Genomic DNA, 15,869 nt, shown 5'->3' with positions numbered 1-15,869 from the left:
AATGCTTTGAAAAATGTTTTAACAACATCTCCTGTCTTGTTTAAGGGCATAGTACATGAGTGTTAAGTTAGGGTCCATCTAAAGATCCCTGTGAAGAACAAGATGTATGTAGCATTCACATAGTGACTGAGCAAATTAAGGAAAAAAAAATAAAATAAAAAGGAAATGGTATTGTCAGCAGGTAAGGTTTTTTAAAGCTCTGTTATCTGCCAAAAAACTTCACAGTCAGTGTACCCTCTAAGTTGTTACTATTTTGCTCAGTTTTCTCACGTCTTATGCTGGAATTTCTTTTACCTGCCAACACATGTTAATGTTTTCAAAAATGCTTTAATGGCATCTCCTGTGTTGTTTAATACTATTAAATGAGCATAAAGTTAAAATCCACCCAACGGTCGCAATGAAGAATTGCTTCCACATAGCAGCTGAGTGTGGAGAACCAAAACTGACATAATAAGAAATAATGAACAGCGCGATTTCAATAGGCCTTTGCTAGCGCTTCGCTGCTCGGGCCTAATAAAAGCATAAATATATATTTAATTTTTCCTTTTCCTTACACATGAGTTTCCATCAAGTAATGTATATATTTTCTTCTTCATTTCCCCTAAACATGCGTTTTAGGGTTGGATATTGGATATTCCAATATCCAATCAGCTATTGGTCCTCCATACCCTGTCAAACACTCCTGTTTGACAGTGTTTGGTTCGGAAATTTGTTGACAGTCCCTAAGTGAACCTCCGAGCCCTGAGGAGGAAGCTGGAGAACGGCTGGCTGAAATTATCGTTTATAAATCGGATCAACCTTGAGCTAAACGCTGTTTGCTCGGTGGATATTGGAATATCCAATATCCACCTCTTCACTGCAGTCAGTAACACAATAAAACCACCGGGATAAAGTTTGTTTTGGTCTGTGGTCTGTAAAGATGGCACCGAGTGACTGCACCTAAACGCCCCACAACGTCTGACAGTGATGTTGGTTCCAAAGCTCTATTGACCAATAGTAGAGGAGCTGGACATAGAAGGTAGCTCTCCTTAACAACATAATGATGCATACGGGAAAGTAAAAACAGGAGAGAAGAGGCAATGACAAATCAAAATATTTACTTTTCTTGACAAAAACGCATGTTTAGGGGAAATGAGGAAGAAAATATACATTACTTCACGAAAACTCGTGTAAGGAAATGGAAAAACTAAATATATATTTATGCTTTTATTTCTTATGTCAGTTTTGGTCCTCCATAGCTGAGCATGGTAGGTGAAAAATAAATAAATAAATTTTTAAAAAATCGGCCAAATTTGGAAGTCAGAAAACTATTGGTGCACTGATAAAACTAACATACTCGTTTTCCACACAATGTGCACAGACTCAAAGCTATAATTGCCATGCTATTTATGTCACAGATAAAACTTTTTCTCATATTTTTACCACCTGGCGTCTAAATGGTTACCACACACAGTTTCAATTCCAGAAACACCTGGTCCTGCTCCTCCATGTTTATTGAAGTCTTTAGGTTGATAACAGCCTGCCATTGTGCAGACAGAACAAAAAAAGCATTCAAAATTATTTCCTCAGTCAAACTACTGAATTTTATGGAATTAACTACTGACAAAATTCAATAGGGTCGTTGAATTTTGTCATGAGATGTGCAGCATGAGATGTGCAAACTCTTCCCTGTCACATATTGTTGGAGCCTATTAAGAATTAGATTAATTTATTTTTTGCTAAATTATTAATTTCCACAGATTTAAAGCCATGTGAATGGTAGGTCTATTGTTGTATATTTACTTATGTATTTATTTATTTGTTTTGCTTAGACCCTCCTCCTCGTCAGTCAGCCTCCGGCAGTCATTAACAGGCAGAAGCAACTGCTGGGGCTGATCTGATTGTTTGGTGGAGCGAGGAGTGAAAAGGTTTTTGTACCGCAAATTAACGTTTATATTTGAAGTCAACTCGGAGATTATTTTTTGTTATTTTTATAAGTAAAAGAAACTCTTTTGAAACAGGAAAAGTCTCCACGAGTGCTTTTTATTGTTTTTGAGTGAGTCGAAAACCTCCTCCTGTGGGACTGCTCTGGCAATTTTGTTTTCTTTTGTGATGCAAGAGTGGCCATAACACATACATTTACCACTTTTGAGCAAAAGCTGACTACTAAAGTCTCAGTTTCTCTTCATCGTGTTGTTTTTGATGGACAACGTTTTACACTTGAGTTGTGCAGCTTAGGGTTAGGGTTAGGGTTTGGTACTGCTTTTGATCGTGCCATTGCAGATACCTCCAGTGGTACTATAACAGTACATTCACAAACAAAAAGAACACAAGCAGGATTTGATCATTGAAACAAAATGCTTGCAGAACCATCTCCCACAATCATTCAGAAAGCGGTGGAGGTGAAATGACGGGGCACTTCAAAATTGTTTAACTGTGAAACTATGATTAATTCCTTACCGTTTTTCACTAATTGTATTCGTAAGTTGGTGTGTGTTTAGCCTACCGAGTCTATGGTTGAATAAACTGCTTTCATGAGAAATGAGCCCTGCATATTCAGTAAGGTTCTTACTCACCTACTTTGCAATTGTTTTTCTTTAGTCTCAAAGTGCTAGCAAATCAAAAGCCTGTTAGGTTGTGTGACGGCAGCATTCGGCACGCATCTGAATCCTGCCCCTTTATTCGCTGCAGCAAGCAACAGTAAGGTTGCAGCAGTGGGATGGCAAGGTGGCAATGTTTTCCACTTCTGAAAAACTCAACTATTTTAACGCGTCACCTACTGAGTTTTATTGCCTCTTGTCTGAGAGGGACTTTACAGACATCCACAGCTTACCATCCTCAGCTGCTTTGTGAAAGCTACCATTGTCTTACTCTACACAAGGATGTCTGGGTGGATCTTCACTTCATGCTCATGTATTGTGCCCTTAAACAAGACAGGAGATGCTGTTAAAACAGTTTTGAAAACTGGAAAACATTATTTAAAAAAATAAAAAATTAGGGGTGCACTGATTGCAAATTTTCAGCAAATTACCAATCTTTAAACAGCCTATTTTAGTCTGACATTAAAATTTGTTTGATGATGTGAAACTTCTAAAGTATGGAAACAAATACAAGAGGTGCACCAATTGCAGTTTTCTGGCCAATGAGTTGCCACTGAACTTTAAAAATCACAGCTTCCAATTTTAGCCAATACTTCTTCTTTTTTTTTTTTGTCCAAAAAACTTGTTATAAATATAGCAACAAAGTCACTAACTTGGGTGACTAATGTTAACCCTCAATGTGAAGACATGACCTGGTGGATAGGTGTATCATTCAACCATAATTTTCTCATGTCAGAAAATGATGGTAATTGCACTCAATTTATCAGTGCAGTCACACACACACACACACATATATATATATATATATATATATATATATATATATATATATATATATATATATATATATATATATATATATATATAATTATAATAATGCTGTTAATAAATTGGACTTGGCTAATAAAAATGTTATCTCAAAAGTAAATAACTGCATAAATAAATGTGAAGGTGTGCATACAAGGCCTGAAGTTGTACAAAGGAAAAAAGTATTTGAATCACAGAATAAAAGCTTTTATGCAGTAACCATATTGTTAAGTCACATCTGCTTTAGCACATTATTCTGTGTAAAGGCTAGTCTACCGTTCTAAATAATAACCAAAACAAACAACAATACAAAACAACGTCCGACAGAGAGAGAAAAAAAAACATCTCCAACTGGGTGGTTTGGGAATGGAGTCCCACCCTGTTTACAACACTGAGAACAAAAACAAACTCCCTCAGAGGAGTCTGGGCAAATGCAAGTCACACACTGCAAGCAATACAGCCAAACAACAACGACGACTGAGGATCTACTGGGAGAGCAGGCATTCAAACAGCAACCCGCGCACAAACACATTGTGCATCCCCACATGTTCAGAGGGAATGACACGGGAGAGTGAGAAAGTGCTAGTGAAAGACAGAGAGACAGAGAGAAAAGCGAGAGTCGGTGTGAAAGTGGAATTGGGTAGCAAACAAAGTCAAATACCACCCGCACCACCCCGCTCTCAGGTCAACTGAATCATCAGAAGTCAGGGAAGATACAGTCACCGCCTTCCACGAATAGCTCATGAAACCACAACAGTATGACTTCACCGTGGCTAACACAGCGCTCTGAGAACACTCTACCTCAATATCCAGGCCACTGGGAGAGAAGCAGTAATGAATCTTAGTTAACAAGGCTATTATCAGGGAAGGAGCAACAGCGTCAGGAGGGACTTCACATACACAAATCCCTTCCATCCACTTGCTCTTTACTGTTGTTTTTAAATGCTCAGGCATGCTGAGAGAGAGAGAGAGAGAGAGAGAGAGAGAGAAAGAAAGAGAGAAAGAGAGAAAGAAAGAAAGAAAGAAAGAAAGACCTTTAACTTATATTTATTCAGCATAGTACCACAAAAAACACTCACATTTCAATAGTACAAAAATGCACTTGGCACTAATATGATGAGTTTAATCTCAGGCTATGTGTCATGTCAGTAAACAAAGAGGCTGAATAAGGGACACGGACCCATTTAGTCATCTCTTCTCTAAGCTGACAAGTGTTTTAATGGCTCACACTGGATGATGAGAATAACCTGCAGACTTTCATCTTTGCTCCACATTCATCAGCCTTGCAGCACCTTCACCTAAATGCAGCCTGTTCTGCATCTTGGGTAATTACTGCATCCCAATTACCTCCCAGTCTCTAAACATAAATTAAATAAACAAGCAGCAACCCGTCAATTAGGAGCAGCCTTTCATAATGCGTGTTTAAAATTATGTTTTATGTACAAACACAGGAAAACCAGCGGTGAGAGAAGGGGGCGCTGCACTTCAAAATGAACCTTTATATCCTCTAACTGCAGCTAGGAGAAATCTGAAAATATCAAAATGAAGAGTAATCAAATGTAGAAATGCACCAATTGCTGAGAAACAGATCAGAATCAAACGATTTTTTTCTTGATCGGCTAAGACGTCAGTAGGATCACTTCATACTATGGAGTGTGGACTCAGAGTGCACATAAGAATTCGAGTGAGCAGGTTAAAAGCGGGCAAAAATTTGAGAATTGGGGCAGTATGCCCTTGTGTCAGAACTTCAACATCCAAAATGGTGGGACTGGTCACTATTAAGGCATTTGTGCTGCTAAAAGTACAACTACAACAAAAAATATATATTTTAAATATACAGTATAGGTATTTTTGTTTTCCAAAGTCATCACTGGACAGGGTTTCCCTCAGTGTATTATAAGTGCCGCATGCTGGTTTGTTTTTATTTTGCGGCCACACAATGCCGTCTATTTGTCTACTTAAAGTCAGGTAGAGTTGCTGGGCCAAGATCAGAAAAACTCGTTCCATAAAACTTGAGTATCCAAAACAGTCTCTGTGGCACTTATTAAAAATTCAATAGACACAAAATGGAAGAGCTAAAAAAGGCACATAAATTAAATCTCCCCGTTTGTCCCTCTACATTCAGCAGCAGCAGAGAGATGCAAAGTGAACCGGGTCTAGCTCATCATACAGAGCCGGTACAAGGTTGCATGAGGCCTTGAGTAGAATTTGATTTAGGGGCTTCTCTTGCACATCAGCACCGCTGACAGCATTTCAAAATAAATGTAGTAAAATCTGTTATATGGCATATGGCATAGTTTAATTGGCCAAGTTTAAAAGCAATCAATGATAACTGTAGTTTAAGATGTATTTGTGAACAAACAGAGCTAAAACTACAAGTTTAAACTCACAGCATCAGATTGTTGCTATGGTAACAAAACTAAATTGTTCTTTGAACTTTTACAAAGCAAACTTGCCAGCACTTTAAAATATTTAAATGTTAAGCAATTTAAAATATTTTAATTTATCTATGCTGAAACCATTAAACAGAATTGATATTCTTAGTTCATTTATGCTAAATGTGATTAGCATTACATTGTTTTTAGATCCACTAACCGATTGTTTAATTTGGATTTAACAAAAGCGCAAATTGTTGATATTCATTTATTTATTGAAACCTTGCTGGTTATATCTGACTGTTCAAATGTGTTTTATGACTTGTTAAATATGGAACAAAATTCAATGTAATCACACATGTTCAATAGAGTGAAAAAAATATATATTACTTGAAAATTTATTTATTTTTCTTCTTTTTTGCGACAGACGCAGCTTGCTGTGTGAATGTTGCCATATTTCCAAGATGGCAAAAAATAGACATTTCAGCTGTTGCTTAAAAAAAAACAAACAAAAAAAACATCTTGTGGTTAAAAATTAGTTTGGTAAAAAGTGAAGCTAATCTGCTAACAAAGCAGAATCTTATCTTTGTTAGCAGATTAGCTCCACTTTTTACGGACAAATATATGGCAAGTTAAGGCATATATATGGCATATTTAAAAAATAGGGGGGAAAAAACTTGATGCTACATTGTGAAAAATAAAAAGACTAATAGACCAAAAATGTTACAAGAAATTTCTTAAGGAACTCTGACATCAATTTTCTTGCCCTCTACCCTGAGAAGAAAACATTTGTTTAAAAATTATGAGATTGCTCATAAAATAACCAAATAACTTTCAATTCCACTCCTACAAAATTTTAAGATGTTAATTTTAAAAATATGTATGAACTTTTCCAAGGAATGACTTTCTGCAAAAGAAATTCAAAATTAATATCAATTCCTGTGTATTTTGTGACTGAGATTTTGAGACAATAAACTTTAACTTCATTAATATTTTTAGAAAGATTTTCAAAAGTGGATATTGTACACAAAATCTATTCCTTCTTTAAGTTTTAATATAAAATTTGGTCTTGTAACAGAGGATGAAGGATTAAAGTATTATATTAACAATTTAATCCTGTGGCTAAGTTTTTATCCATAAATACCGCTTTCTAAAAATCCCCTCCATTTTTAAAGTTAAATAATTTTATTTAAGAATGTGCTTAAACATTGCAACATCAAAAAAGCCCAATATTTCTACCAATGTGTTAATAGTTTAATTTTAGATTTGAAAATTCATCTTGCATTTGTATCATTTTGTTTTACTGTTCTCACAGTTAGTTTGTGACTATTCTTTTTCAGCTCCGTTTATCATATTAAACATTTTTGTTACCAATGTGTCCCTTGTCATACTTGAATTTTCTATAAAGACAAAAATAAAGACAGAAAAAACCATTGCCATAGTTCCGCCTTTTAACTCAAAACAGCACATGCAGCAATGATTGTCGGTAATACACTTTGCTTAAGTCCACTTAATGCAAGGGCAGAAATAGGACTTAAATGGGCGGGGCACAGGTCGGTTGTGGGGAATGTGTGTCACACTACAGACTTCAACATAAACGTGCATTAGAAGGACACAAGGGTGGAAGTGCGATTATTGGAACAGGGCCTATGGCTTCCCTTTCTCACCTTTGATTATCTGCCTCTCTTCCCTCAGTCTGTCAGGCTGTTCCTATTCACAGCTGTTGTCTATCACCTCATTGTCATCAGCTGCAACCAATGCCACTCTCCCGTTTTTGTATTTATAGCCTGGCCCGTCATCCAGGGGAGTAGAAAAGCTCCCCAGGATGTTTCTCATTCCCATTATTCTCATGCGGCTTAGAATCATGACTTTTTCTCAGAAGACTAATCAGAATTATATATATATATAATTTTTTTTTTTTTTTTTTTTTTGCCCGGTTCTGGGCTACACAGTGGCAAGTTGGTAGCACTGTTGCCTTGCAGCAGGAAGGTCCAGCCCGGGGCCTTTCTGTCTGTAGAGTTCTCCAGACAGAAAGTGTGGGTTCTCTTGAGGTACTCTGGTTTCCTCCCACAATCCAAAAACATGTCTGTCAGGTTAATTGGTCTCTCTAAATTCTCCTTAGGTGTGAGTGTGCATGATTGACAGGGCAACAGACTGTCCTGTCAGTTTGTTGCCCTGTGATGGAATGCCAGGGTGACCCGCATCTCTCCTGTTGACGGCCTGATATAGGCACCAGCACCCCTAGCGACCCCAGTAGGGATAAGCATGTAAGATAATGGATGAAAGGATGGATTTTCAGTTCCTCATGAAACTCTTCAATATTACACACCTGCCTCAGCCCTGCTGTCTTTGGGTTCTCTACTTAACTCTAACATGAAGTTGGTTCTTGTGTGGTCATGTGCCAGTGATGAAGCACAGGATTGTGGGTAGTTTAAGCAAATCACCAATATGCCCCCCCTCCCCCCTGGCTTTTTGTATTAGAATCCTTAAGAAAAAAAATAGATAAAGATTGCTAACATTGGGGGGAATTTGGATTGGCTGGAAAAAAGACTCATCTATATTTCCAATTAAATTGTATGTGTGTGCGAGCGTGTTTCAATCAGGTAATGTGTGCTGGGAATTAAAAACGTAACAGCTAATGGGTCCAAAGGCATAACACTGGAATAGAGCGTTCTACCAAGAAAGGTTTTTTTTTTTTTTTTTTCCCCTCATAGATGAGTGAAGAGGGACAGCAAGATCGTTGAATTCAAAGGCAAAACAAAAAAGAGAAAGCAGCCGCAGTAAGAGTCTGTCAACAAAATCTGCATTGCCGTTCTCTCCTTGTCTCCATTATGCTCTCCTGTCTCTCCTCGAGCCCCGGCTGAGATCTGAGCACTCTGATGGCTTATCACATAGCAAGCAGCGGGCTAAGCCGGAGTGATGCGCCCAAAAGACATGATCAAAGCGCGCCGACTTTCCAGCCAGCGAACAATGATGGAAGAGCAGGCCCTGCCATGTTGTGTTTCTTATTAGGCTGCAACTGCCAACCGAAAAAACAGGAAAGAAGTCAAGGATGAACGGCCTCCAAAAAAAAACAAAAACTTGAATTTACATTACACTGCCTCCTACGTTTATCAGGGGCTTAAGCAATAGTTCATATTAGCAAATGTCAGTTTTTGCTCTTCTCATTATATAAAAAACAGAGTAATGATTTAATCTTTCCAGCCAGGCCACACAAGCTTACATTTTCAAGTGCTCAACATGAAGCTCCGAGCAGCTTTTTAAGATCTGAACACTTTGATATAATTGAAGTCTGTTTTTTTTTTTCCTTTTTGTAGCGCAAACAGAAAGAACCTGCGAGATAGCACCAGAAAGCCACTGCAGTAGAAGAAAGAAAGAACAAAGTGGCGGTGAAAAAGGAGCATAAACAGACAAAGAAAATGCTTCACAGATCTAACCACACCAGTTTGACTGACGTGATTTCTGGCAGTGGCAGCACAAAAATATCAAACCGCACAACCTGTTATGAGGAGATTTAAAAAAAAAAAAAAGTGTTTTAACTGCTTTAAGCCAGGATTTCTGTGTGCTGTGTAAAATTACATTTGTTTGACCTACCCTACCTGTGTGCCCAGCTATGGACTCTGTAACTAGTCCATTAAAATGGGAAGCACACCATGTGCTATTCTGAGTCCGGATAAAAATAAAAAATAAAAAAAAACATAGCAAAGAGACAAAAGGACAATAAAAAATATTGGGATTTTTGGTTGTACATTTTGATGTCTTTCATGTTAATAGAGACTGGAAGAGGACAATTTTCATATTAACTAGCTACAAGTTGTTACAATGAGACCCCTTACAACTTGTTGTCTTTCTCCCAGTCCATATTATAATATTATAACAGGTAATGATTGAAACCAGCTGGCTCAGGTAAAATAATAATTATTTTAACAGACAATAATTATTAAACAGACAAACATGAAAAACTCCCCCTATTTTGAATCCATAAAGGCGTTAATTAACAATAGTTGGAAGTTTATTTCCATCTTATTTTCTAATAGAGCTGAAACTACTACATATACAAAGGCCACTGAATTTGTAAACATTTAATGAATTTTAATTATCAAGCTCTACATGTAAAGTTAAATCTAACAAGCTAACAGATCAAATATTTTGAGGGTTTATTTTCTACTTGCATACTAATGTGGGCAATGTAATATTTACATTTTTTTATTTCAAATAAAAGGTTGTTTTGTTGCAATTTTAGGCACAGAAAAAAAATTATTCAAGTTCTGTGGTACAATTTTACACGTGCATTTATACATTTCTAAGTTGTCTAAGTTTTTACTAATTTTAGGTTAAATTAGCTGTAGTGAAAATGTAAACATTTATTAAAGTTTTTTTAATTAGCCAAAAATTTAGGATAAGGAGCTTATAGTTTTGCTAGATTTTCAAAAGTGGGATCGGCTAGGAAAACTCCAATCAGTGAATTGTAGTCTGCCTGTAGTTTTAGCAATGGCAGAGGAGGAAGTGAACAAAGCTGTTCACTCCATGTTGGTCATACTTCCAAATATTAAATTAACATTAACAGCCGCCTTGTTTGTATCAGCTCGTCTCTCTTCGATGTGGAGAATGGTTATTTACAGCGCAGGCAAATTCAAGTAAGCTTTCATAGCGTCTAACTGGCTCATTACACACATCACATACAAACGTTAGCAAATGAGGAAAATTAAACTAACACAGTCCATATTTCAAGCAATTGTTTCTCAATCGCCAAGGGTCCAGACCCTCTGGACGAAAGAAATACCAGATTAATTCGGGAAGCACCACAGGGGGGGTTATCCGGGCACACCAACCTTTTTTACCCCAGAAATATTGTTCCGCCGCCTTCCTTTGTTGCTACATTTGTGTAATGATAGCAGGAATGAGTGTGCTGCATTTGTATCCATACTTAGTGTACTCCCCTCTGCTTATTTTTGTGTCATGTGAATCAAACATGCAAAAAAAAAAAAAAAAAAAAAAAAATTCATACCACAAATTAATCTGGTAGAAAACTTGTCATTTGTCTTGCTTCCGTCAAAACATGAATGGATTAGGGCTCTTACGATTCCTCGAATGATTTGAGTACCTCAAATTTTTAAAATTCCTCAAGGAAAATTGAACCTAAGGAAAAAAAAGGAAACTAGCAAAGCTTCTCCTTGAAGCTTTGCTAGATTATGTTTTATTATTTAGCAAACTGTGTTGCAGTTGAGTGATTATTTGTGTTGCGCAATACTCTCACTTCTGCCTATGAGTTGTTGTTGAAATCGAAGTGCTTTCGTCAACTTTCAAGTTGACGGAAGCACTTGAAAATTCGGTCTCCTGGACCGAATTTATTAATTGATTTTTAGGTTTTTATAATTTTTCAGGAGATCAATAGGCATCCTTAAAATGACTGGCACAATGCATGGAGTACGACAGGCTGTCTCCTCCTGGAGTTGCTGCCTTGTGGCAGAGTGAACTGTGGTGAAGTGTGTGGTGGGTGTATTTATACCGGTGAGCGGATAGACTGAACACAGTGGGTGGCTATACTGTAACCGATCCTTGGCGAAAGTGTAATTTTACGGACAACCTGGAAAATAATGTCATATCATCCTGGTTGCATCAAACGGGTGGCGGAGCGCATCCTGATGGTACATAGCTGGCAACGTGTTCCTGCGTGTGACGAACAAGCCAAATTCAGGCACTCACATAAACATAAAAGCTGTATATGGCTGGGCATAAACTAAATACTACAGTATAGACAGTTTTTTTTAGAAGTGTCTTTGTGAACCTGCCTATTTTTTATTAAATTGAATGTAATTTGAGATTTTGTATGACTTTTGTCCAGGTAAAACTTAAAAGCAAAGCTATTATTGTTACAGGTTAATTTTCTAAACTACATAAAAGTAATAGTGTCTGATACACAAGTATGAAAATTTGAGTCACTGTTGACATCCAATAGTAATGCTGATGTTATGGTAGAATTTACCATAGTTTTATTTTATCACAATTTTATTTGATTACTAGATTGTCAGAATAATTGATAGAATACTTGATTACTAAAATAATTGTTTACAACAGCCCTAAAATGGATGAAATTAATATGAAAAAAGAAGAAGCAATTGAACAAATGCAGCTCTTATTCCCACACTGGACCAAAAATAACTCCTTTTATCTCCAAGCAGGGGTGCTCAGCCAGTTTACAGCCCCTCAGTACCCAGCGCAGGGTATTTCAATGTGTGTTCACAAATACTGAGCAGTCAGATGAAAGAGAGAGCCGCTTCATTCGGGGATGGGAGAGTCCACTCGTTGAATGCATGAGTGACTGATTATTTTCTTAGCAGCTCAGACCTGAGCTCTGTACAAAGCAGAGCTGTGTCAGCCTGAAGAGGCCAAGCAAGACACAAAGGTTTTCCAAATAACTCACAAATCACAGATATTGTGTCATAACAGTGGTCTTCTTCAAAGTTCAACTTCATTCTCTTAACTGTTCCTCAGGCCAGGTCGGTACATATTCACTCACGGGGTAAAAGAGAGCTTATTTATCTCAGATGGCAACGCTGAGTAATCCACATCTGACACAGAAAAAACTGTATGAAAATATGTGGCAGTCAAACATTGCAAAGAAAGCTCATCCTGCCGCCCTAAAACCTAGGTCAGCATTTGTGAAGGTCCATTTCTGCATAAGTGAGCACACAAACCCAAGCGCCTGTTCAAATATTCTCTCTCTTTTTCTCATGCAGCTCATGACAACAGCCCAGCAGCAGCACTGTTTGATCTCCAATGTTTTCCTTAATCTAGGTTGTCAAGGTTCGCTTGTTGGAGGCTGTTTACTTTACTTCTCCAACAAAAAAAAGTTACTCTTTTTCCCTCCCCTTCAGACAATGACTAATCCTAAGAAACAAGAAGGAGGGAGCACCGCCAGCAAAAGTTAAAGCTGCAGTTTCTCTTTTGCAAATATTTTCAGTGGTTCATATGTACTGTATAAAACACTGGAGAGATTTAAAAATAAAAAATAAATAAAAATATGGTGTTCCTGTCTATTTGCTTGTTTTATTCCAATGTATAATATCACAACAATTTGGATGAAAACACAATACTGAGCAGTCAGATGAAAGAGAATGCAATACAAGAATAGTTTTGGAAAAAAATCAATATGAACTTTGCATTAGATTTTACAGTCAGTAAGTTTGAGGAGCCTTAATGAATAAACATATTTATTTTAAGTTAGCAGAACATTAATAAAGACATATGAGAAAGAATATTTGTTTTCTACAGTGAAAAGAACAAAAATAATATTACTCTGAATGGTGGAGATGCAGGGGTGTTATTTTTAATAGAAATATTATAAGAATGGGACAGCCATAAATAATATATTTAAGTTAATAATTTTGACAACTAAGTGCAATAAAAACAAAATAAAAAAATACTGTAAATGGAATTTTGGTGGGCAGAAAATATTAAGCAAAAAAATTATTTCCATTTTAATTGATTACATATTTAGCACTATAATGCTCAATGGCATTATAAGTACTAAATATAAACTAAGCTAATTCATTTCGGTATTAAATCCTACTTAATGGTACTTAAACGTCAACAGTTCTTCTCTAACAATCTGAATGACAATGGTGGTGATAAACTGACAAAACTCTTAGAATTATTCATTAATATTTCTGAATAAAGATCCTAAAATATACTTGAACATTTTTATAAATGTACTTATTTAATTAAATTAGTAAAATATTGACATTTTTTTAAGACGCTGTGCTAATCTAGCTTGTTTCTCTGTGCCTAAAAGAAAATGAAGAAACAATGAGAACAGGAAAATGATGAAAGTAATATTATACAGAATTACTGAAATTACAATACTTTTTTCAAATCTATTTCAAAAAGGTGACAATTTAACATTTTCCTTGACAAGCACACGTAAGAAACACAAAACACTAGCAAGTTGACATAAGTGCTAAGCTAATGATATCTTACTTCGATGCAGAAGCTTTCTCAAAACCAAATTTCATAACAATTTTCTATGCAGACACTAATCCAGTCCATATAAATATATCAGCTACAGTTCTCTTTGACATAAAGAATGAGAATAACACTTGACAGCATCAACGTCTTTGGTTAAATTCTAATCAAAGTGTTCAGATGGGTTTGCTACTAAAATAAAATTAGCTAATGTTGCTGGAAAAATAAGAATTAAACACTGGATTTACAAACTAACATGCAGGTGGGGAAACATGTGTCAAGCAATTTAAATTGGTAGCATATAATACTCTTTAAATTTTGGGGGCATGGGGTGTTAGTCAGTATAAGCATAAATATATCAACTTAGTACATACAAGTTGAGATCTGTCATGAAACATGTGGCAGAGAGTTTGAGTAAGAGAATTAAGAATGATTTAAGTTTGTAAACATCCTTTAGTTAGATTAGTAATAGTGTTAATGCTTAAGTTGCTGGAGAGCTCAGCTCCTTTAACTCTGAGGCAGTCCCCACCAATGAATAGCATGTTAACTGAATATTTAGTAGAAACACTGACATGGAACTTTATTAGTATGGATTTAAAAAGTTCATTTTTATGTCAGTAACATTTTATGCCCCAATCACAGATCAAAATTCTATTCTTTTTTTTTACAGTGGGAATTTGGAACAGATTACTAGACTGATTTTAATAATTAGGTAGAATGACTAATTTGAGAAAGAGCATTTATAAAAATAGCTGCAAATTTGTTCAAATTATTCAAATGTTTACCTGTTGAATTCACATATTTTCTGCTCAGAAATATTTATTTTAATCTGTTACAAAAATGTTATTGATAAAGTCTGTTTTTTAGTGAACATTTACATTGAAAGTTGTGAGAACTGAGTATTTGTTATCCCCACAAAGTAGTTCACAAATACTTTGAGGTAATGAAAAGTTGACTATAAATGAATATCCGCTTTAGGAGAAGAACTATCCAGTCTTATCTCCTCGTAGGGACGCCACACATAAAACAAACCCGTCTTCTATGGACAGGTAAAAACAAAGCCGATGGAGTGATAGTAAATGTCATGACGAATCATAGTAAGTGCAGTTCAAATGGCTTTTTCTGCTGTTTTTTTTTTTTTTTTTTGTTAAGGGGACAGCTAGCACGTGGGGAAAAGTTCCTTCCCTGCTAAAGAAATCACAGCAAACTGTTCGATTCAACCAAATAAAGTTCAAGATTAACGGTGAAAACTTAATCTTCACAGGTAAAGCTGTAATTAGAAGCTGTGTGTGGCTACCGCTGCTTGTTCGCTCTTTCCATCTTTCCAGCTGTAACTAAAGAGTTGGTTGGGGGGGGTTTCTCCAAAAGGTGCATTTCCCCCCAGGGTCTCGTGAGTAGCTTCAACTTCAGTTAACTTTCTGAGAAAAAAAACGGGACACCACGCCACACAACCGCGATAATAAACTGCGCTACCCACTAAGTTTTAGCAGCACGGTTAGTGAGTTTCACTCGCTATGTTTAATAATTTCAGGAGCGAAGTTAGACTCAGTGCGAGCAGCAGAAGGTATCTAAAGGCGAAACAACAAAGCTAATGTTAACATGATGAGAGCTGTGAAACTTACCGGTAGGGAAAAAAAGCTTTACAGCGGCGAACGAGCAGCGCACGCGGAGGGTTAAAGAGGAGGGAAGGGGAGGGGGCGATTTGCTGGAGAATAATGAACCTGTGCACGCGAGCCTGTGTACCGCGAACGCGTGCGACAACAAATCACATCGTAAACACCAACAAATATACTCCGCTCGCCTCAGTGTTGGACATAGCTGCCATTGAAGGTGAAGAAGAGGAGGAGTGAGAGGAGGTGAGGGAGTTCTCTAACTTAACTTATCTGCAAGGAAAATAGATTATCTTACCGAGGACGTCGAAATATGGCAAAATGTGGAGTTTCGCTCTTGCCGACTCGCCAGTGTGGCTCGCAGGGGAAAATAGTCTCCTGGCTTTTAATGTTATTAGATTTTTTAACACGCCGAGAGAAGAATTAGAGAGAGAGGAAGAGGAAAAAAGAAGAAACGAGGATTTGAATGTTTTTGTTTTGATGTTCCTAGTCCGTGACGTCATACATCCACCTGCTGGGCAAAACAAGGCTCA

At 36.8% G+C, this 15,869-nt stretch overlaps 1 protein-coding gene across 7 annotated transcripts in view; it reads right to left on the bottom strand.

The window, feature by feature from the left end:
- Window positions 1-15,869, bottom strand: part of foxp1b (forkhead box P1b) — a 312,762-nt gene extending 296,893 nt beyond the window's left edge. For 5 of the 7 annotated variants that reach the window (XM_088005936.1, XM_088005940.1, XM_088005941.1 and 2 more), the window contains exon 1: window positions 15,349-15,576. The gene's annotated coding sequence lies outside the window, so the exon portion shown is untranslated. Of the gene's footprint in view, window positions 1-15,348; window positions 15,579-15,634 lie in introns of those variants that run through there. The other 2 variants (XR_015762942.1, XM_088005937.1) reach the window with 2 other exon arrangements.

Source organism: Poecilia mexicana, unplaced genomic scaffold (assembly GCF_051168715.1).
Source record: "Poecilia mexicana isolate PSO_F unplaced genomic scaffold, ASM5116871v1 scaffold_5, whole genome shotgun sequence".
Lineage (NCBI taxonomy): Eukaryota > Metazoa > Chordata > Actinopteri > Cyprinodontiformes > Poeciliidae > Poecilia > Poecilia mexicana.
Note: the sequence above shows the minus strand (reverse complement) of the source record. Positions and strands in the feature narration are given on the sequence as shown.